The following is a 25,051-nucleotide window of genomic DNA, read 5'->3' on the forward strand; positions in this document are numbered from 1 at the left end:
ACGAATTTTAAATATTTTTGATGCTCTGATTTAAAAAATGGCTTCTATTTTCTACTAAAAACACTACTAGGGGTAGTGTTTTTTTGGAATCGATTGTATAATTTTAACTTCGCTCGAAAAGACATACACAAAGGCACCTGGAAATCACCAGACGAACTTACAGTAAATATAGTAGATCATGCTATTGTAGACTCAAGACACCAATCGAATATAATAAACATCTGCACCAAAAGAGGAGCTAATGCGGATTCTAATCAGTACTGGGTCGAAAGTAGGGTAACGGCCAGAATTTTAAACATTTAAAAAAGTAAATATGTTCTAAACATGAACGATACAATGTGGAAGGACTCAAAAATGCAAACAAAAATAGAGAATTCATATAAACAAAATATAAACATCAAACTAGAAAACAGACTAAAACATGAAAACATAAATGAAGAGTGGAAAGAGTACAAAAACATCATGAAGGAAGCAGCTGAAGAATTACTAGGCAGGGAAGGTGAACAAAAAAAAAGAAAGAATTACTATTTTGACGAAGAATTTCAGATTATAACAAAAAGAAAAAACAGAGCATATTTACTGATGCAATAGGGGCACAGAACCTGACAAGCAGAGGAGGAATATAAATAACTACGTAAGTAAAGAAAATCCACCGCAGAAAGAAGAGAAAAAATACGAACAAAGAACTTCAAGATTCAACAAGATCTACCAAGGCAATAGACACGAGAAAATTTTACCAGAAACTAAACAAAAGCAAAAAAGAATTCAAACAAAAGAAGTGAACAGATAAGGAGAGTAATATATTGAAAGATCAGCAAGAAGAACTAAGAAGATGGAATATATTATATTGATATACAGTATACTCCCTTTATAACGAACACGGTTATTACGAGGTTTCGCTTATAACGAGATGCATTAGATGTCCCGTGAAATTTCTATTGAATTATAACCGTCTATAGCGAGGCAAATTTGGTTATAACGAGAGAAAATAAGATCCAAAAACGTGTTTTTTACGTTTTTGGTAGGGTCGTGGCTATAAATAAATACATTTTCAAAAAGCCCCTCAATAAACTGAACTGCAGCCCGCAATAAACTTCTTTACAATGAATAAATACAACTGTTTCACATCTTTAGAAAATATGATAGAATGATACTGGACCATTAAAAGCAGTTAAAAATGACAGAGTTCTTAAAATTGCAGAAGCAATAGTTTTTGATATCCTTGAAAATACGCTTTATACATTATGTAGTTGGAAAAAAATATAAGTACAGATTTTTTATTTTAACGTATATCATTCAGAATAAAAGTAAACAACTCTTTTATGTTTTAATATATTTCATTGACAATAAAAGTAAATAACTTTTTTCAAAAACGCCATTCAAACAATATTTATTAGCATATTATATTGCTCCGAATGGCTTCACTATAGGAAGTTAATGGTTTAGAAAACTAAAGATTCATATGTATGGACAGTATTATTATTGTCTGATATAACGAGATCGGCTTATAACGAGGTAATTAGTCTGCCATTTCAGTTCTCGTTATAGAGGGAGTCTACTGTATTAGATGTTCGTTTATAATACTTAATTTAAGGTTTTGTATAAAAAATATTTCTTTTAATTATGTGTTCTTATTGTTATTGTATGCCATACGCTAAATAAAATATAAATTCTCCGCTCCTGACACGCTTCTTGATAAAACTCATAGGGAGAGCTAAATTATACGATAACTTAAGAGATCACGCTTATGACTACTAATCATTATTTTTTATGTGGAATATATATGTTGATGATACGGCTGTACCTTCTATCGGGACGACCCTCGTAGTAAAACCGGAAATTGGAGCATTTTTACTGAATCATACTGTTGGCAAGCAGTATCATAAAAACAAGCGGCTAACACATAAACCGGCACATATTTTAGAAAAGTGAAACCAAATTTAAATCTCAGTCGCAAATAAACAGCTATAAATATAATAAAAATTTACAAATAAAGTATGTTTTATAAACATTTAATGGCCTATACCCAAAACTAATTATGAATTAAGTTATTCCGAATAACTTTCCTTTTAGTCATGCTTTTAAGGGGATCCTCTTGAAAAAACTTTCGGTTCTGTAAAATCACTCTTGAGCATTCAGTTAATAATAAATTGTGATTTCCAATGTAAATAAACACTAGTTATTTTTAGAATTTAATACAATAAACTGCAAAATTACAAAGCTAAAGCAAGTAAATTATTTTTTATATATCGGGAATAAACTAGAATAATGTAAAGGTGCAAACGTTTGCAAATGATTGCAACTGTTGGCAAACAATTTTATTTGGTTGGTGTAGACAGATTTCAGAACGCTCCCAAACAATTGCAAACGTTTGCAATTGTTTGGCAAGATTACCTCGGCTGTCGGCACTAGGTTTTATAGTCTGTCATAGTATTAGTTTGTTTTCGGAGAGTGATTATTAGTAATTAATAGAGACTTTTTGTTTTTTACAAAAAAATGGAATGGGATAATGAGAAATGTTTAGAATTAATTGAATTTTACAAAATGAAACCAGAAATATAGAATGCCAGTCATAAGCTATACTACAATAAATTTAAAAAATTCGACGCCTTGTGTGAAATAGCAACAGAAATAATGTGGACGAATCATTTAGAAGTTCTATTCAACTTCTCCGTTTTAAAAAATTTAACATCCAAAATCTACGATTTCTTCTTTTTTTTATATTCTCCTTTTTTACTAACTCAAACATGATTATAAAACTAGTCGCACATATAACTTCTCTTCTCGGAGCCATTTTGTACAAACAAGACGGAACGATGGTAAATGTTTGCAAACTTACTCAAATTCTCGAGTTCTTGTTTTTAACAAACTGTGCCAAACATGTGTTGGTAAACGTTAGCAAATGTTTGCTAATGTTTGTGTGTAGACGTTTGTAAATGTTTTTTGGTGAAAATGCACCTTAACAGTCATTAATATTTTTGTTTACAACAAATTCTTTGGCATGTCATCAATAAGGTGTAGGTACGTATGTATTTATAGAATAACTAATAATAACAACAAGTGTTTCCATAACCAAATTATTACTCGATAGATCTGGATAATACAAAATATGAGTATGAAAAGATTATTACGCAAAATAGAAGGACACGGATATTGTTAACTGTTATAAATAAGTTTAGAAGTCCTAATTCCTAATTTTACCAGAATCACTATCCTTCCCTGCCGTCAGGTCAAAGAAGACTATCGCGGAAATACTTTGCACTAAATTGTAATTTGAAACATCATCACAGATAAGAAGTATAAAAATAAACTATTGGGCTCGATTAACCAAAAATATGGAATACGAGCTACACTGCTCCAAAAAATTAACGCACCATCTACAAAAACAACAAAAACGATTCATTGGTGTTTTAAATTTAATTGTATTCATTTTTGTATTCAACGTATCTCGTATTTGGAATGTTCTTAACAGGTTACTTGTTTTGTTTTTGTTTCAACCGGTTTCTAAGGAACACAAAACAAAGATGCTGTAAAGTTAATGTCGATAAGAGGTTTGTGTCATTATTAAGTCGTTGTGTGAACCATTACTGTTTGTTGATAACATTTTGCTATTGTTTTAATCAAAATGCAATGCGAACCGAGAAATTTGACTAATGAAAGTGTGCTCAAATAGTGGTTTTGCACGAAGAAGGTTGGATTAACAAACGTTTAGGGGAAAGTTTACACCATACATCGATCTTACGAATGATGGAACGGTACAGAGAAACCAGTAGTCAATCTAGGCGTCCAGATGAAAATGTTCATAATGTTCGAATCAGCTGTGAAACTCTTCGCCAACGCCCCAAGGAAGATAATTTGATAAATTGTATGCTTGCCAGAGGGTCAGCCTTGACCGTAGCTCATCGCAGAGCGCATTTAGAATTTTCACGGTGTCATGTCTATTGGTTGGAGGTTCATTGGAATATATTGCTGTTTAGAGCTGAGAGTAGCTTCTGTCTTTATAATAATTGTGATAGGCGTATGGGCGTGTACCGATGTCAGAACGAACGGTATGCGGTCAGTGTAACATGAGAGGAACGACGATATTCGGCGGAGAGTTGGTTAAGGTCTGCGGTCTGGGTTGGCGTTTCTTTAACGGGTCATACAGACTTTATGATGTTGAATAACGGTAGACTCGATGGTTTTTTTGTACCATCAACGCTCACCGGTATAACGTTGACGTTCTTCACGACTACGTGGTGCCACTTGCCCCTTATATTGGCAAATATTTTGTTCTAATACAAGATGATGCACGTTGCACATATAGTGCAAAATTATCTAGAGGAAGTTCGAATCGACGTTATGGGATGGCCAGCGAATAGTGCCGATCTCAATTCTATAGAGAATAAACCAAACACTCTGCAGGAACTGGAACAAAGTCTCGTCCAAATTTGGAATAACTGGATGAGAATACTTAAAGACCGTTTATTTAAAGTATGAATCGTCGATGCTAAGCTTTCACTTGTAGCAGGGGTAGAAATAGGTCTTTTAAGCAAAAAAATTGAACAATTTTAATTTTTAGAATTAGCGATTTTGTTGTTCTTTGTTTCAGATTGTGTTAAGTTTATATATATTGAAGATGGTTAGCGACAACATCACCAAATCTCTTTATTTTACAAAGAAAAGTAATAAGAAATAAAATGCGTTTCGTTTCAGTTATTCTCAGTATGTTCAAGTTATATGTTATTAAAGTGGTGCGTTAATTTCTTGGAGCAGTGTATATGGAGCGTAACAAAAAGTAAATATATTTTATAATAATAAAAATCGAAACAAAATAGAAATAGAGCAATAGATATCCTATGTAAAAGAACTTTATAATAAACACTGAGTTATGACTATAAAAGCAGAAGGAGAAAGTCACGATGAAGTTAGCTTAGAACAACAAGAAGGCATGGATAACATATGTAAATTACAAAACAGGAAAGCCACAGGACGTGATGGTGTACAAGATTATCTCTTAAAACACATAAGCAAAACAATTAAAAGACTAGAAATTTTTCAATAAATTTTAATTAAAAGCGCATACCATGCCACGGAAGGACCAGTATTACAATACTACTACAAAAAGAAAATATATAGAAATCCTACTCATTTTTCCTCAAAAAACTCTTCAACTGCTCACAATGATATTCGACCATAAGCTAAATGAAAAATACATAATTAGTGAAGAACAATAAGGCTTTCGACAAAATAGGTCAACAATATAGCTAAACAAATCTACTTTGTCGATTTGAGCAAAGCCTTTGACTGCGTTAGAATACAAGATAATGTTGAAATTACTAAAAGAGAAAGCCAGTAGAATGGTAAGGAGAATTAAATATATTAACACAAAAAACAAAACTAAAATTGACCAGAATGAACTAATATCGGAAGTAGATAACAACTCGGGAATCGATTTACCGTGATACCCTAGGAAAATTATGGAAACGGTTTAATATCTCGAGAAATATACTTCTAAATGAAAAACCAAAAAACACTTGTTTAATATTTTTCAAAATCTATCGACTGATGCTAAACACGACTTCGAACAACCAATCCCTAGGGGTGGGGGGCAACTTTGAACGTTTTTTTATTCTAACATCTATCTAATCTATCAACAATTCGAAAAAAAGGTTCCTCATAAAAGGTACTTATTTTTTTACGAGGAATCCATTGAGATTTCAAAGTTGATCCCTTCCTGCTCTAGGGGGCGTCTACCCGCCAAGGCCACGATAACTCAAACTTCATAATAGGACTTTTCATCACAAAATAGTGTCAGCTATTTTTTCGGTACAGTTTTTTGTAAACAAACATATTAGGTTATTAACTACAGTTAGTAGAATAAAGAGAAAAGTACCTTAATTAGCTAATCAATATCTTTAATCGATTATTATTAGTATGCCTGTATGAAAAGGAACAACGAAGCGATGTCGTTATAAAGTTTGAAGAGTGATACACACTCTAAATCATTTAAAGACAATTCATATTATGTTATAAATTTTCTACAGCTTTTATTTCTTTATAAACAATGTTCTTTATTAAATAAATATATTTAATAAATATTTTTTCTTTATAAATTTATAAACCAGTGACGTATGACGTATAATATATATTGTTGGTCATTAATTAAAATTGTACGAAAATCATGGCGGCTGATAAAAAGCCCTATGCCCCATTTTTCATACCTGTATTTTGAGTAAGCGCTGAAAAATTTTCATCTTTTATAAAATAACGAAGGTCTGGGGTTCACGGGCTCTTGAGCTAAAAGAATTGACTATTAAAATATTACGCAGATATCATTTAAGATTATCATTCCGTAGAGCTGTTACTTGAGAATACAGAAATACGGAAATAATTGGATAGATGAGAAATTAAATAATTAAATTTACATTTAATACCTTTTTTGTTGATTAAAAATAAATTTATTATAATTTGTGTTAGAATTATATTATGCTTGTTATCTACATACTAATTCATATAATTCTGATGATTCTGAAGCTGATGACATGTACATTAATTAAATTTTTGAATAAATTTCACTACTTTAGTGGAATATTTAACGCTAGTAAACATATCTTTCTTAAACACTTGTTTTAAACATCCAACCAAAAACGGATTCTATTCATTATGAATATAATAAAATCTAAAAATAGCCAGACAGAAAAATCATTGACACGCATCTTAAGAAAGTGAAACGGACTTTTTAACACACAAACACCAAATCATAAATAAATCGAAATAGGATTTTACGAGCGTGATGTACGGATTTTTAATCAATGAATCAATCAGATTATTGTGACTCACGGAAAAACTTTCGTTTTATTTCAACCTTTGTTCTTGCGTCACATATAAATCAGCAAAGAGCATCATAAAACTTGGAAATTAATGCGAACAAAATTCAAAAATGGCTTAAAACATTGAAAAACAAAGCAAATGAAACAAAATCGTGACATGTGACATTCGCAATGCGATGTGAAACTTGTCCTCCAGTTTATTTAAATGATAGTCAACTAAATAAAAAACAACGTGGACTCAACCTACATAGAGATAATTCCATAATTATGCTTTGTCAGTATTTTCCCTCTTAACTCGGAAAATATCGACCGCACGAAAAAATTGCACAGAAATTGTATGAATTCGCAATTGCAACAATTTCAGTCTTTACCGTTTTTCTCAAAAAGTTGGAAATGACGGAGATATTGAGCAAAAACGGTTCTCCTTAATTCAAGATGGCGGCTAACGCAACAGTAGAATTCAATCGCGATTTTAAATCTTCACTACTATTGACCCGTCTCCTAAAGGTTAGAATAATAAAATTTGGGGAAGCTCGCTATACAAGGCTCGCGAAAGGTAAATACTGCATTTTTGTCTCCACTATTTCATATATTGATTTTCGTGTTATTAGTTTATAGACCATCGGATTTCAATACAAAGTTCGACCACGATTTTATCCCGTATGCCTTTTCGTCTACTGGAAATTTTATATGAGATAAGCAAAGAAAAGGAAATTTAAAGTCGAATCAGGATGCGTTTTTCTAAAAATCGAATTTTCCCAATTTTTCGCAACTTTTTCAAAGTAAAATTTTTCGTTTTCACGATCTGCCGTTATGCCTATTTTTTGCAGGTTTCTTATCGTAAAAACTAACAAACTTTCAAGTGGCATGAAGGAGAAAATCACGGACATTAACCTAAAAACATTACATGTTTAGGTCATAATTAACGCCCTTAGGGCAATAGTAGCCCTTACACTAAAATTTTTAAAAATAGAATTAATACTCCTCTATCGATTCGTAAAATGGCATGGGGAAAAAAATTTTTTTTACAAAAGAAAATTCAATTTTCACGAGAAGTTCCCCAAGAAACCACACAGTTTTCACATATTTTACTCTCCATAATTTTATCTTTCAGTACTCTCAAATACATAAGGGATAAAATCGTGGACGAACTTCATCTGAAATCCGACGGTCTATTATTAAATAGTTAGATCTGAAGATTGCTTAAGAAGATTTTTGAAGTTCTTTGGTAGTACCTACTTTGTACAGACAGTTTACTAATCGAGAGAATATGAGTCGGACACAAAAAACAAAGACACAATTGTTAAAACTAGTATTCTATAAAGTTTCAACAATGCCATTTTTTCTGCTCATCTTAATTTTTAAATACAGCAGTATAAAAAGAGACAATAATCGAAGGTTACTTGTTCCTCCACAGTCTAGACCTATAATTTTTTGTACTGTATAAGTAAACTGGATATCCTTCAAATTTTCCAAGTATTTTTTAATAAAACCGAATTATTTGGTTTGATTCAAATATTGGTTGCTTTCACTTTCACCTGACATCTTATTTACCAATGTTAAGAATTAGCGATAAGATCCGTATAATCTTTTTAAAATGGTTCGTTGCAGGCAATATGACATATAAAGAATATATACAACAAGTCCTTGTCATTGATTTTTTATTATATTTTATTACCTTGTGAATGGACCACCCAACCTAAACCATATAAATCCAATAACTTACAATCAAATTGGTAAACACGTTCTCATTGTCCAGTTCAACCTGTCCACGGCAGATTTAACTTCCTCCTACCTGTCTCTTTTACCTGTTCTTTAAATGAAATTGAACTTGCCAACTATGTACTTTCATTTTCAACTTTTTATCGGCAATCAGTATAGTATGTCTTTCGAGCGTTCTATGTAGGTACGCGCAGTGGACGTTTTGTTTATTGGACGTGCTACACGATTGGACAACTTTCTATACTGGATTGGACGGATGCAACGCCAAGTTGGATGACTTGATATGAACATTATTTAATATAGACATTTTTTAAGGCATGACGGCCTACTTTTCAACGTAAAGCTTTAGAGATGGAGACAAAACAACCAAAAAGCAGAAACGAAATATTTTACAATTTATTAAAAGAAATAAAACATAATATAAGTCAACAATTCTATGAAATAAATAAATTAAAAAACAGGATTCCATAATACAAGCATTAGAAAATAGATAACTGACATAAGCTGGTAGCGATACATCTACAGAATGAACATGAAAAATTATGAAAATACTCTAGAAAGCAAAAAAAGGAAATAAAATAGACGAACAGCAGAGTAAACCAGATACTTAAAACAAGTATATAAACATATAGGAAAATACGAAACGTTAGAGATATAAGGAACTAAGGGAAAGAATAATTAAGAAATAAAAACAAACTAAAGATCATAAGTGATTTTAGGTGAAAAAATTTATTGTCTATTTTAGTCGTTTTTTGATGTGGCAAGACCTTTTGTATTTACACGATTATTATTAACCTTGTATGATTTATACTATAAATATTTTTTCCCAGGATAGTCCTAGGTTATGCCAGGCGACTAACACTCACCATAGTCAATGGGCAAATCACAAACAGCTACATCCCACATACGGTCAGATTTATTCTGCAACTACTGCGCAATTTGTTGATTGACATATCTAACAACAAACACATATATAAAAACACATACTTATATAAAACATAACACTAATACTAATTTACACTATGATCGGTGAGCAAATCACACAATTGGCTTATCATACGACCAGATTTATCTGCGACTACTAACTGCGCTCTACAGTCCCGAGGTTTACACTATCATGCTCAGGAGAGCATGACACATGGGAAAAGTGTTGCATAAGCCCTTGAGAGCTAGCGAATTCGTGGGAATTATAGCCTTAGTACGGTAAAGGTGCACTGCCGAGTCTGGCAGTTTTTCGTCACAGCTTGTAGGAACAAATCGTAGAAAAAAAAAAGATCGCTCAGGAGAGGCTACAGAAATCAGTAACTTCTGTAAGCTTATATATATAAACACAACGGCAACAGTCAGAGAGTCTCAGATTCTATCTCCGCCTCAAATACTGGACCAGAAGGTGTTTCGCGAGGGAGAGACTCTTATCAAAGAGAGAGCCATATAGAGAACCAATTATCAAAAAACGCCTCTCGAGCTCAACAGAAGGGTATCAAGAAACAGGCAAAAATGGTTGCTGGGAAGCAGTAAATCTCTAAAAACTCATAGCGGAGGTACCCACAAAACCCGAGGACAAAAAGAAATCTCGAGAGAGTACCATAACCCCCCTGCAACAGAGTCGTTAAAAAACCAAACGAGCAGACTAGGTCACACGCAATGTCACAAAAACATTCAAGGTGGTGGTGGTGGTACACAAACACCATTCTGGTAATCAACTAGATGAGGTTCAAGCTGACCTGATTATCAACAAACTGGGACAAGCAGTGAATGAGGCTTCTATCAGAAGTCAGAATCAACTTATGTACCTGGTTTTATAAAACAACATTTCGTTCAGGGACCCTGTGGGTAAATTGTAATAACGAGTATACAAAAAAAATTGACTACGGATGTGGTGAGGACTATGGAAGATCTGTGGAAGGAAGCAGACTTAAATGTAGTCAATAATACGTCCAAGCGCCCCATAATTCTCACCCACATCCCCGAGAAAGAGGCTAATGAAACAATTATCACGATCCATATACGAAAACAAAATCAAGACCTTAAGACGGAAGACTACGTTAAACAATCTGAAGATTGGGAAGGGCAAGTCCTAGTCTATACGATCGATGAGGTCTTCTACAAAGTATTGAGAGCTGCTCATTTTAAGGTCAAAAGTCGCGAGGACCTGTTATAGTTATAGTTAAAGACATATCAAAACATTGCTATTGGTGAATTCCTGTTCTAGAAATTTAACAACGGAAAGATAAAGATATCCAGCATCAAGGGAATTGGGACAGCTAGACATTGCAGGACAAATATACTGTAATTGATCAATTTTCAACTCAAATATACTGTAATTTTTATAACAGTGGCCAAGACTGATGCGGCTAGAACTGCTAAAAATAGTATGTGTCATGTGAGGTGTCTTGTTCAGACCATCGAAACATCTGTTTTTAACAGGTAACGAGCCAATCAAGAAACTTATCGTAACTCTCGTAAAACAGACTAGGAAGCTTATCAGGCAGAGATCGAATATTGTTTAGACATAGTAAAAATGAGAATAAGGCATACACTGTACCTAGAGATGATTACCGAACAATTTCAATATGTTGTCATGTCGGTGTTCAAAGACAATTAATCGCAAATAGTAAGAAAATCCAACAGGAAAGTACGTTAGTGGAATGAAAACCTTCTAAAATAAAACAGATACCTGGCTGAAGTACGGCCGGTTTTTTAAGTTTCAAGTTCGGTAAAAATCTTTAATTTATGGGTGTAAAGTATATGGATTTTTTATAAAGTTTGAAACTTTATCGAGTGCGCTTGTGAATGGCAGTTGACTATCAAACATTTTTATTGGTAAGGCTAGTATTTGGTTCCATTTTCATTTAGCATATTATACAAGACAACTATATGAAAGTACCGCTAAGTGAAACCAAACAGCTAACTGAATGCAAGAAGGACAAGACAAAAGAAAATGGTCAAGAAAAGAATATAGTGCTAGACTGGTGAAAGGTAATAAGAATAATGGAAGATCAATTTTTTATAATCCAAGTCCCTGTCAATTATGACAAAACTTAAAATGTATCTAAGATCAACTACTTTGTGTATATGAAAAAGAATGACCAAGATAGTTTTATACAGAAATCCCATTAGAAAAGAAGAGGTAGAACACGAATAATATTAAAAGAAAGGTAAGAAAGCGATGTGAAGCAAGTAATTTATATGAACTGGAGAACGGAAACAGGATATCAAAGAGAATCGAGTAATAGTATTAAGCACTGAAAAAGCATTTGAAAAATATGTAAATAAAATCTATTTTTTACCTTAGACCGACAAGATCTGTTGAGTATTTAAATGATTGTTATTAAAGAATTTAACCTCTATTTGCTAATTTCAAAAGGACATTTAGTACAAAATACAATTATTATTAGCTCATTCTGGATCCATAAAGGCCATATTTTCCTCTACTTTGTAAGTACATCAGTTTTTTTATTAACAGTTAGCTCGTATTGTAATGATTACCATACGATTCAAGAAAAAATAGTTCTAATTTCAATAACGGTTTTAAATTCGGAAGTAATAATGAATTTATTTTAGAATTTTCGATTTATTACCAATTATTACCAAAATATTAAAAAATTAACCTTAAATAATATTCTGGATCAAGACACATTAAGATTGACCAGAATATTGTAATACGCGTAACTGTTTCGAAATGAAATGTAAATACAGGAACGGTGTACCCTTCCATCTCTAAAAGGAAAAGTCTTACCAAACCCAATCATTTGTAAATACATATCACACAAATAGCCTGCCAGATAAAAATTAAACAGTAATATAAATTCTTTTGATTTTTTAACTATTTTAATTCAGCTTGTCGATTTGATAAATCTTGTATTGAATGAGATAATAAACAAAATTATTGAATATGGATTACTATTCCTCTTCTTTAAATCCCAAAAGTGTAATGTGTTTTTCTATATAATTACTACTAATTTAGTCTGCTAGTTCTCTAGTTTATTGTAATACTACTATATTACTCTACTATTACTAACCATTTACAACGATCCCATTATTAGATATAAGAAGGATAATGATGACTGAATAGCGCAAGATATCATTATGCATAAAATAACAACCCTGCGTGGGTTTTAACCGGCTTGACAGCATGCCTTCATTCCTTTCTAGCTTGTGCAATCGCCATCCAATTCTCCACGCTCATAGCTTTAAGGTCTTCAGCTATATTATCTCGCAACCAGAATCGAGGTAGTCGACGTGGTTGGGACTTCTTCCCATATCAGTTCTTACTATTTTTTCGCCAGAATGTCTTCTGAGGTGTCATTCCTACTGGAGCCTCTGGACTTTATTTCTTTTATTATGTTGGCGTCTGCATATAGTTCTTCCAGCTATTTGTTAGTTCTGATTCTATATTGTCATGTTACTCCTTCGAGCGTCGGTCCAAAGATCTTCCTTATGATTTTTCTTTCCCAAACACGTAGTAGCTCTTCGTTTGCATTTGTTATCGTCCACGTCTCACTACTGAATCGGTTTTATATAGATCATCTTGGTGCATCTTGTTAGCTGTTTCGATTTTATGAGGATTTGAAGGGCGTAAAGACATCTGTTTCTAGCTTGAATCCCACTGTTTATTTCTTGTGATCCGTTATTGTCTTTAGTTATTGTTGTTCCAAGATACTTAAATTCTCTGACGCGCTCAAAGTTAAAGACGTCGAAGGTGATGCTCAGTCCGATTCTATCTGTGTTTCGGTTATTGTAGCTCATATACATATATTTAGTTTTGTTTCCAATGATTAGAAGCCCCGTCTTCCCTGTTTCCTTCTCGAATCTGACAAAAGTTTCCTTCGTCCTTAATCTGGTGTTTCCTATTAGATCGATATCGTCTGCAAATGCCAACAGTAGGTTTGGTCTTTCTCGATGAAATAATGGAGTCGGTTTTTCGATGCGTACACTTTTGATTATGTATTCCAAAGCTATGTTGAAGAGTTGTGGTTAGATTGCATCTTTGTTGTCCAAGTCCTTACATATACATCCGTATCAAATTGACTAGATTTTTTTTAAAAGCCAACGGCGACGGATTTGACCGTATTTTGCAGATTTCGAAACAACAAATAAATTTTACAATTTTTAGCAATCGCCATTTTAAAGGTTTTTTGAAGCGAAGCTTCTGTACTGGCATTTTATTACTTTTTCTCTATAGAAAAATGCCGAGACAAGCGTCACGGAACTAGCGACACGAGGAGAAGGCCTCACGGGTAGCGTCACAAAATAGCGGTTCTTCACATCGATTTAATAGTCTCAATTAATTAATTCGTTTCTAGTCATCATATATTTATTCTTCTTCTTCAAGTTCCGCTCCTATCCGAGATTCTTCTGGCAATTATAATTTTGTTGGTTATACGCCTGAATCCCACTAATCGCTAATGTCACGCTTAAGCTTAAACGTATAAGAAAACCACAAAGAACTCCAAAATTAGATGTTAGAAAACTGAAAGAAGTTGATATAAAAATCAAACTTCAACAGAAAATATACGAAAACATTGATAAATTAGATACTAACCCTTACGAGATAAACGAACAATGGGAAACACTAAAAAACTGCCTCCTCGCTCCATGCAAAGAGATATTAAAAGAACCGACACGAAAGAAAGACAATTGGATGACCGACGAGATACTCGGCATGATGGAACAACGAAGACAAGCCAAGAACAAAGACAGTCACAATTACAAAATCATTAACAACGAAATCAGAAAAAAGATAAGAGAGACAAAACAAACTTACTATGAGGAAAAATGTAAAGAGATAGAGGATCTTCAGAACAAATACGACCTATTCAACATACATAAAAAGGTTAAAGAAATGGTAGGACTGCAAAAAAGAAACCACAATACAACTCTTTTAGATAAAAATGGAAATACTATGATAACGACTGACGAAAAACTAAAACGATGGGAAGAGTATATGGAAGAGCTCTTCGACGACGAAAAAGGAAACCCACAAGACTTGTCTTTTGAGGACAGAGAAACAAGTGCAGAAATTACAAAGGAAGAAATAATGTATGCACTAAAGAACACCAGAAACGGAAAAAGCCCGGGGCCAGATCAACTGCCTATTGATATCCTTAAAATAATAGAAAATGAGTACATTGATGTCCTCTTAAAGCTTTTTAATAAAATTTATCAATCGGGTGACATACCCAACGAATGGTTGACCTCAACATTCATTTGTCTCCCAAAAAAGAAAAATGCTAGAGAATGCACTGACCACCGTACCATAAGCCTGATGTCTCACACACTTAAATTGTTTTTAAAGATCATTCATAAACGCATTTACAAAACACTTGATATGGATATTGAAGAAACTCAATTTGGATTCCGTAATGGCGTAGGTACCCGTGAAGCTCTATTTGCATTCAACGTACTAATCCAGAGATGCTTGGATGTGAACCAAGATATGTACGTCTGTTTCATAGACTACAACAAAGCTTTCGACAAAGTCCGCCACAAAGAGCTAATGGACATCCTCAAAGCAAAACAAATACAACACAATGACATATCTATATAATGACACGAATTATAACAAATCTATATTATAAACAGCAGGCACACGTACGCATTAATGAACACACATCAGAAGAGTTCGAAGTTAAAAGAGGAGTGCAACAGGGGTGTGTATTGTCACCACTACTATTCAATGCATACTCTGAAGAAATTATGAAAAGAGCTCTTGAGGGAGAAACAGCAGGAATCAAGGTCAATGGAACACCAATTATCAACATTAGATATGCGGACGATACTATCATAATAACAGACAACCTCCGAGACCTCCAAAAGCTAATGAACAAGATAGTTGAGTATGGAGAGGAATATGGATTATCAATAAACACCAAGAAAACCAAATTTATGAGGATATCAAAAACCCAAAATAATGGTGAAAGCCTGACAATTAACGGTAGTGCTTTAGAACAAGTTGAAAACTACCACTATCTTGGCACAATAATTAATCACACAAACGATTACTCCAAAGAAATCAAAGTTCGAATAGAGAAAGCACGTACAAACTTCAATAAAATGAGAAAGGTACTTTGTGCAAGAGAACTAAAATTGGACTTGAGAGTTAGGCTGGCAAGGTGCTATATTTTCTCGACTCTGATTTATGGGATAGAAGCATGGACACTTAACGCGTCGACTGCTAAAAAGTTGGAAGCATTTAAAATGTGGGTGTATAGAAGAATCCTGAAGATATCATGGACCGAGCATGTAACAAACAACGAAGTCATGAGAAGAATCAACAAAAGAATGGAAGTATTGGAAACCATCAAGACACGAAAGCTGCAATACCTGGGGCATGTTATGCGTAATGAGAGATACAACCTACTTCAATTGATTATACAAGGGAAAATCCAGGGCAAGAGAAGTGTAGGAAGAAGAAGAATCTCATGGTTGCGTAACTTGAGGGAATGGTACGGATGCACATCAATTGAACTATTCAGAGCAGCAGCATCTAAGATCAGAATAGCCATGATGATTGCCAACCTCCGTCGCGGAGATGGCACGTGAAGAAGAAGATACGCCTGAATAGTTCAATTGATCTGCATTCAAACCATTCACGGAGATTGCGTAGCCACGAGGTTTTACGCCTTCCTACGCTTCTTCTTCCTTTAATTTTGCCCTGCATTATATTCCTTAATAGTTCGTATTTTTCACCTCTCATGATGTACCCCAAATATTTCAACTTCCTGATTTTTATAGAATTTAAATTTTTGCATTGTTTTCCTAGTTGTTCAAGAACTTGTGCGTTTGTTTTGCGATCCATCCATGATATTTTCAGAATACGCCGGAATATCCCCACATTACACCACGATAACACCATATATTTATTGTATATAGGTTTAAATTAAAAACTGCAAAAAAAACAAACTAACAAAATTATTACATAAATTAAATGAGAAGTAAAAAATTAAAAGAATATCTATTAATGTAAGGTTCGATTCGTAACGATTGTCAAATTTAAAAGTCATATATGTCATTCAATTAATAACAATATTGAATCATGTGTCTAAATTTTTATGAGACTTCTCGTTTAAAAATAATTTCATATAAATACAATAATTATTTCTGAACATCTTATTTAGTTTATCATCATCATCATTGGTGCTACAGCCCTATAAAAGAGCCTCGGCCTTTCCAAGTCTATTACGCCAGTCAGTTCTATCAATTGATAACTGTTGCCAGTTTGCTGCGCCTATTTTTCTACCATCCTTATCTACACCATCCATCCATTTGAGTTTTGGCCTACTCCTACTTCCCACAGGTTGTGACATAAGGATTCTTCTAGGAGGGTTGTTCTGCTGTGATCTTGCCAGATGTCCTGCCCATCTTAGTCTTTCTATTTTTATAAGGGATACTACGTCTTTACCACAAAATATATGTTTATATCTGTGATATATCTCGTAGTTGTACCTCCTTCTCCAAACACTATTTTCACAGATGCCACCGAATATTCTTCTCAGGATCCTTCGTTCAAATATAAGCAGGAGGTTTTCATCTGCCTTGGAAATAGTCCATGTCTCCGACCCATATGTCAACACTGGTTGTATAATGGTTTTGTATATGATTATTTTTGGTTTTTGGATTAAGTTTCTGCTTCTCATATGTCTACTCAGTCCAAAATAGCATTTGTTGGATAGGATTATTCTTCGCTTGATTTCTTCCGTCATGACGTTCTTCTTGCTGATCAGGGAGCCTAAGTATGTTAATTCGTCCACCACTTCAAAGGTAGAGTTATTAACCGTGAATTGGTGGCCGATGTTTCTGGCTCTATTGTTGGGTGTTGATGCCATTATCTTAGTTTTCTCCTCATTTACTTGCAGGCCCATAGTTTTTGAGACATTTGACAAGGTGGTATACATTTCTTCTAGCTTGCATGTTGTGCGGGCAACTAGGCCAACATCATCTGCATATGCCAAAATTTTTGATGATTTATTAAAAATGTTTCCTCTGTTGTCTATTTGGGCATCCCTGACCGCCTTTTCCAGACCTATATTGAAAAGGAGACACGCCAACGCATGTCCCTGTCGCAGCCCAACATGCGTTTCAAATGCCTGTGATTGTTCGCCCTGTATTTCGACTTTGCAAACAACTTTACGCATTGTAGCCTTAACCAATCTTATCAGTTTTTCGGGGATGTGGAATTCATCCATGGCTTTATACAATTTATTTCTTAGGACACTATCATAGGCCGATTTAAAATCTACGAAAAGATGGTATGTGTCGATATTGAATTCATTGGTTTTTTCCAGTATTTGCCTTAGCACAAAGATCTGGTCTGTTGTTGATCGACCAGGCCTAAAACCACTTTGATATTCGCCAAGAAGCTCCTCTGAATATGCACTCAGGCGACCATATAAAATACTCGAAAAGTATTTAGTTTATATAATAATTAAATTTACTATCAAATGATATTTATCTTTTATTATTAATTTAATATCTCGTTTGAATTTGACAGGTCTGTCAGAAGTACAACGTATGATTTGTTAATAATTTAGCAAGTGGCATTAGGAGCAAACATATTAATTTATTGAAATATTGTAATATAATATAATTTATTTAAAATATAAATAATAAAATAAATAATAAAGTTACTATATTTAATTTTAAAAATATTTAAATTTTAAAATTACAGAAACCGGTATGAATCTTCGCGCTAGTCTACTATATCATCTTTTTTTATGTTTTAAAAGATAGTTTTGTAATTTTACATCAAATAATAAACTTTTAATGGCAGGCTAAAAATCGAAAAAATGGCATGTTTTACACTAAATTGATAATAATAAAAGAAGCCAAAATCTCTACAGAAAACGTATAGGTTTTCTTTATATAAGCATATAATAACTAAAAAACATTTCAGATACCTGGATTTTTGCACAGTCCCGAGATAAATCTTATTTCCCAGAGCTAATAGTCATCAAAGCGACCGAAGGTTACGTGTATGACCGCCCCCATATACCATTTGATAATGCCTGCAGCAGTTGTAAACACATCTTCTGGAACAAATAATTCAAACCACGATCCATAAACCCCGAATACGATGTATCCTTACAAAAAAACGGCTAAGAAAGCTTATACTCCTTGATAATGAATAATAAAATTGATGTGTATATAAATTGATGTTATAAAAGACAGAAGTTATTAAAGAAATAATAAGAGACATCATTACTATTACTATATACTTAACGAAATCCGAAATCCTCGTGACTTCACAGAAGAAGGTTAAAAATAATATAGGTATCAAAACTATCTCACACCTTGTTACCCTTCGAGTGCCTAAAAAAGATTTCGTCTTTGCCGATGAAAGGATGAAGTGCGGAAGTTCCCTAGACTCGCTATTCAAAACGTCAACGCCATCGTTGATTAAAAGATAAAAACGTCAAGATATTTCATCCTACAAACAAATAGATTAATACCTTTTTATGTGACACAATGCAAGTTTCAACAACCCATTGCTCTTTTTGCCAAGGTGATTCACTTATTCACTCACACGCATTGTATCAGTTATAATAAGGAAGTATTAGTGTTTATCAACACGCGCATCTGCGTAAATATACGAGGTAGACGCTATTTTTACAATTTTAATGGATCTTTTTAGATCTGTGATCAACACAACTTCAAAGAAAAAATACTTGAAACGTTCTGATATAATGTATACATAGAATTACACAAAGAAAAGCTTAAACGTGGATCCACAATTCTCAAGACAAGGATATTATGGAGAAAAAGGAAGATATATTTTTATTATAATTTAGAGTTTTAAATGCTTTCTGAAATAAGCGATAATAAGCCATAAGTACATATGGGTAATTCAATTTAAGATGACTGTATAAAATGGGGAAAAGTTATAAATGTATTCTTCGAAATTTTGCCATCGGTGCACGCTTAGGACTATTTATTGAATCATTTTTGGGGGCTATCTTGGCTTCTAAGGGCCCCTTTTTTCTGTTTAAAAAGTTGTGTTTTTTAACCAGCTTTCCGAATATTTTTTGCTATTTAAATTGAACTAAATTTCTACGGTGTTAGTGTAAATGTTTATAACTTCATCATCATCATAAGTGACTCGACAATCCGTTGTGGATCTTGGCCTGCTCACAAAGAAGTCGCCACTCCTGTCGATTCCTGGCAACGTCCCTCCATTTTCTAACCCCTAAAATCTGTAGGTCTTCTTCCACATCATCAATCCATCTCATTCGTGGTTGTCCTCTGCTTCTTGTGCCCGCTGGTTTTGAAAATGTTAATCTCTTGGTGTATTCGTGATCTGACATCCTAGAAATGTGTCCAGCCAATCTAAGTCTCTGCACTTTAACGAATTTCACAATATCTGGATCGGTGTATAACTGATATAGTTCAAAGTTGTATCTTCGACGCCATAGCCCATTTTCATTTACGGTCACAAAAATCTTTCTAAGAATTTTTCTCTCAAAAATACCAAGAAGTCTTTTATCATTTTGAGATAAGATCCACGTTTCAGCCCCATATATCAAAACTGGTCTTATTAAGGTCCTGTATATATTAAGCTTTAGTGCACGTTTTATATTTTTATTTTTTAAATGTTTCTGGAGCCCGTGAACAGTTCTGTTTGCTATTGCTATGCGTCTTTTTATTTCGTCGCTTGTCGTGTTTGTTGCGTTTACTAGCGATCCAAGATATGTAAATTCTTTGACTTGCTCAAAGGTATGGTTGTTAATTTGAATTCTTTCTTGGATATTTCGAGGGTTTTTAGAAACTAACATATATTTGGTTTTTTCCTCGTTTACCACAAGTCCTAATTCACTTGCTGCGTCCGCAAGCCTGGTAAAACACTGCACCATGTCTCTCATACTTCTGCCCACTATAACTATATCGTCAGCGAATGCGAGAATTTGCGTCGATCTATTAAAAATAGTTCCATTCATTCTAATATTTAATTGTCTGATTGCCTTTTCCAAGGCAATATTAAAGAGCAGACACGCTAACGCGTCCCCCTGTCTTAGACCAATATTAATGTCAAAGTTTATTACTTAAAAAGTGCTATTTATTATTAAATCATTTTGTGTACATAAATGTAATTCTTTTAAACTTTTTTTTCATAGGTTAATAGTATATGTTTTAACAAAGAAAATAAGACCCAGATGATTGAGATTCATTCAGTCAAATTATTTGGACTAGCCATAGAAACAGCTCTTTTTTAAACAAATCTTATAAACAAATTTAATTTCACAAAAATTATTTAACCGAAATGGCCCATCTTTTGCACACAATTCAAACACAATAAGACCCTCAAGTTCACGAACATTTAAAACAAATTTTGATACATAATAAAAAAGTTAAAACAAAAAGAGAAATCAAACGATTTCTACTTAGCGAAACCGAATTCAATAAAAAAGTTATTAACAATATTCAAAAACAGCGATTTTGTTGTTCATTTTGCAGTAACTTTTTTGTTTATTAACCGATTTTAATTTAGCATATCTCATTTTGCGCATCTTTTTTTCTTCTGAAAAGTTATCTGTTAACGTCAAATCTCTAAATAGGCAAGTTATGAGCAAAATGATGTGTATGACGTTTTGATTGTTTATTAAAAAATAGTTTCACTAAAAAATTGATGAATCCCTAGATGAGAGTCTTTTTGTAATATCTCATACTACACATTTCAACTGTTAAACCTGTCCACATAGTTGTGAAGAAAATAGGTTTATTTTTTGCTAACTTGATTGGTTTTGCTTGTCCATGTTATCCCAATAAACACTTTTTGAAACATTATTATTCCATCAGGTTATAGGGGAGAATGCTATCTTTCCAATGCCATTTACAAATGGTCGATAATAGGAGCACAGAATCCACCACCCAAGAAGAAGCGAAACGAAGGGCTTTTTCGAAATCCATTTCTGTGAGAATCCGCCATGTTCTAAATAGTTTATCTGTCAATCTATAAAAACTGAAGTTTGTTTACGTATTGAGAAGTGTTGTTTCGTGTGTGTTGTTTAATAGTAAAAAAGAATAATACTGTTATACATATTTTTGTATATACATATTTAATAATAAAAAAAGTATAACATAATAGTAAAAAAAAAAGAATAATACTGTTACACATATTTTGTATATAAGTACATACATATACATATTTTAATACCTAATTATACCTAATTAAAAAAATCAATAAAAAGTAATAGAAATTGACTGATTTTCATCTCTATTTTGAAATTAACTCTCAAATTCAATCGCTTTTTATCGGTTAATTGTTGAAAAAAAAAACAAATCGATATTTTTGACATAAGACCTTAAATTAAATTTGATAGAAACAAAATACAATTCATACAAAACAGATCTACTTAAAAAACATTAGTTTTAATAATTACTTTGTTTCTCAGTGTAACTCTAACTTTACTACTGTTTTAAACGACTTCCTCATTACTTTTCTTAGTGTACTAAGTAGTGTAACTGTCATTCTCCGTCCAAAATTTCTGTCCTACGAACATCTCAAGGGCACCGACAATCCTTGTTGGGTGGTGTATTCTGTGATAGGAGCACAAGTCTAAGAAACATAACTTTGCGTATTTCGAGATAACTGTATCCAGAATACTTTTTATTGGAATAGCCTACACGAATTTATGTAATAGTAATACAGGACTTACATGTTCCCCTGCATTTGTTTTAATTATTTCCATTGGACATGCTTTGGTCACTGTATGGATTTGTAACCAGTAAGTCTGTTATTTAGTAGGTCTAAGCAACTTTCTCGAGCTTTAAAAACACTCTCCACTAGCATATAAAAATTTTAAGATATAGAAAGTAGTAGAGTTATGTTCTTCTCTACGTATCATGTCCATTACTAAACGTTGATATCATATTGGCTATCAAAATTTTATTCCCCGCAGCTCTGAAGAGTGACAACGAAGACTGATTAAACCACTCACGTCATGATGTTCTTCTTCGACCGGGGCCACATATTTTAAGCTGAATAATAAAACGAAGGACTCCATATCGTTCTGGGTATCGCATGCCATGGGAAAATACTTCAATTTTCGTATTTTACGATTGTCACTACTTCCGGTTGCTTTTTTAGACGTTGTCATATTCCTTCATTTTTAACCCTCTCAATCCAACTTATGTCTTCGATACACCCACATTTCGAAACCTTGAAGTTTATTTAATAGGGACACCCTGTATACATACCTGAATATGAGCACAATTTTGCTCAGAAAATATACATTATTATTGAAATCATATATATCAAACAGTCAAACGGAGCTCTTAACGTTAAGCAGGAAGTAGGTTAATCCGAATGCATAGAAGTCAATGCGGGAATACCGCAAGGTACTCTGTTACGACCAGTCCTTCACCTAGTAGATACTAGGTGAAGGACTACACCTAGTTAATCCTAAATTAGTACATAATAATATAATAGTCACCTTTTCTGATGATACTGTCGTGCTGGTTATATGTTAAGGTCATGAAGAAGCAACTAGAAAACTGCAAAACTGTTACCTGTAAAAAAACACGAGTTAAATTAAACGAAACGAAATCAGTAAACATTTATTTTACAAACAAGTAGAATCAACACAATAATGTTAGTGTACATAATAATCAGATTATTTTTTTTCTTCTTCAAGTCCATCACCATTACCAAGATTGACAATGGCAATTTTAGCAATTTTATCACAACTTATCAAATTTATCACAATTTAACATGGCTTCTAAAAGTAACCTTACAAAACTGACGGTCAAACCAAACAAAACAACGACAAGCGTAATGCAACGCGCGCGCGGTAATATTGTAACTGGTGCACAAGAGCGGAACTTCCCCGAATTCTGATTCAATTTAATTTAGTAGCAGCGAATTGTGGATGGTAGAAATAAAATTAATACTTTTAGCTCTTTTTTCGTTTAGTTATAACGGGTTTGTTAACAGGGTTTTTCTGTCTCTAAGTAGTTTCTTCGTGCAAATTCTCATATAATTCGTGAAATCGGGAGACATTTACCGAATTCGTGTAATCTCACGATTAATCGTGAGTTTTGGCAACACAGCATGACAATTAACTCATTGAAAAGCCACATAAGCAATACTGACTGTACCGTCTCTGACTGTGACGTGACTGTTGGTCGTTGGTCCGAATCAACCTTAAGTCAAAACTTTCATCCCTAATTCAAAATGGTCGCAAATTCGTAAAATGTACTAAAGTCATTTCGAATCTCTAAACACACGTAAATGTTTGTATTTAAAATTATTTTCCCTTTCTAGAAATAAATATAGGTGCGTCCTCGTAAAACTTATTGATAAACAACTGTCTATTTAAAATACGAACCATATGGGCTGTTTACCGTATGTAAATACGGCTACCTTTATCTTAACATGTAAGACGCAAGAAGTGAGTCTGTCGCTCAACACATGTTTAATAGGGAAATAGGTTTATTTTATGTATAATCGTATGTCTGCAGCTGCAAGTTTATGTTTGCTTGAATAATTAGATGAAAATATGTATTGAGTACAAACGGCTGTGACCAATTTAAAAAATTGGGCCAAAATGTATTCATATATTTTTGTAAAATTATTTGACACTATGAATATAAAAAATGAATGTTTTCGTCAATTTATTTTTCAAATAAAATTAACTTCAAACTAGTGCTTAACCCATTACATTAACGTAAACCAAGTGAATAATAACACTTGCAATAGATCGAAACGTTATTGCCTATATCTTTTGCCAATTGAACCCAAATAGGGCTGTTTAATGCACCATACTGAGATCATTCTCCTAAAATGAAATACAGGATAGAAACATTAAAGCGTTTTAAAGAAAGCTCGTAATATGCATGGTCAAGTTATATACATGAAAGTGATACACGTACGGGTTACTGGTACTACATAATATTTCCGATCCTTTTTTATGAAGTTGTAATATGAACGATCCACGCTAACATAGCACAAATCTTTCAAAGGACGAATGTATGTATGGTTACTGAAAACCACATAAATAAGTAATATTTGAATACACTTGCCTATAATGAATATACATTTTCAGAATAAAGACATACACAAGGTCACTACAAAGTTCAATCAAGATAGGAAACAATCAATCATTAACTACATTATAGTACAAACAAAAAACAGAGATGAAGGGTAAAAAACGAGCCATGAAATAGATAGTGTAATGGTCACTGCCTACTTCATGGATATTTCATGACTACTTGAAACAGTATTCACCAATAGAAGGAATCAATTAAAAAGCAAAGAAAGCATAAAGTAGAGACACAAAGAAATAATTAAAATGCAAAAGCTAAGAGAAGAAACAAAGAAAATGAGACACAAAGAAGAGCTGGAAATGGAGATAGAAAACGAAAGGGAAATAATAGATGGGGGATTGGAAAGATTTAAAAACGCTATTATCAAAATACCATAACAAGTATATGGGACTACAAAAATTAACCAAAGCGGGAAACATCGGGGCATGATCGAATGAAGAGGTACAAAGAGAAATAAAAAAAAAGAAAAAACTATA

The 25,051-nt window shown here is 33.2% G+C and overlaps 1 protein-coding gene across 4 annotated transcripts in view; it reads right to left on the reverse strand.

Moving 5' to 3' along the window:
* Arl4 (ADP ribosylation factor-like 4) overlaps nt 1–25,051 on the reverse strand; it is a 255,791-nt gene that overhangs the window by 95,427 nt on the left and 135,313 nt on the right. For 2 of the 4 annotated variants that reach the window (XM_072526327.1, XM_072526326.1), the window contains one exon: nt 22,964–23,039. The exons of the other annotated variants lie outside the window; for them this stretch is intronic. The gene's annotated coding sequence lies outside the window, so the exon portion shown is untranslated. The remainder of the gene's footprint in view (nt 1–22,963; nt 23,040–25,051) is intronic. 4 annotated transcript variants of the gene reach the window in all.

This window comes from Diabrotica undecimpunctata, chromosome 3 (assembly GCF_040954645.1).
Source record: "Diabrotica undecimpunctata isolate CICGRU chromosome 3, icDiaUnde3, whole genome shotgun sequence".
NCBI classification, from domain to species: Eukaryota; Metazoa; Arthropoda; class Insecta; order Coleoptera; family Chrysomelidae; genus Diabrotica; species Diabrotica undecimpunctata.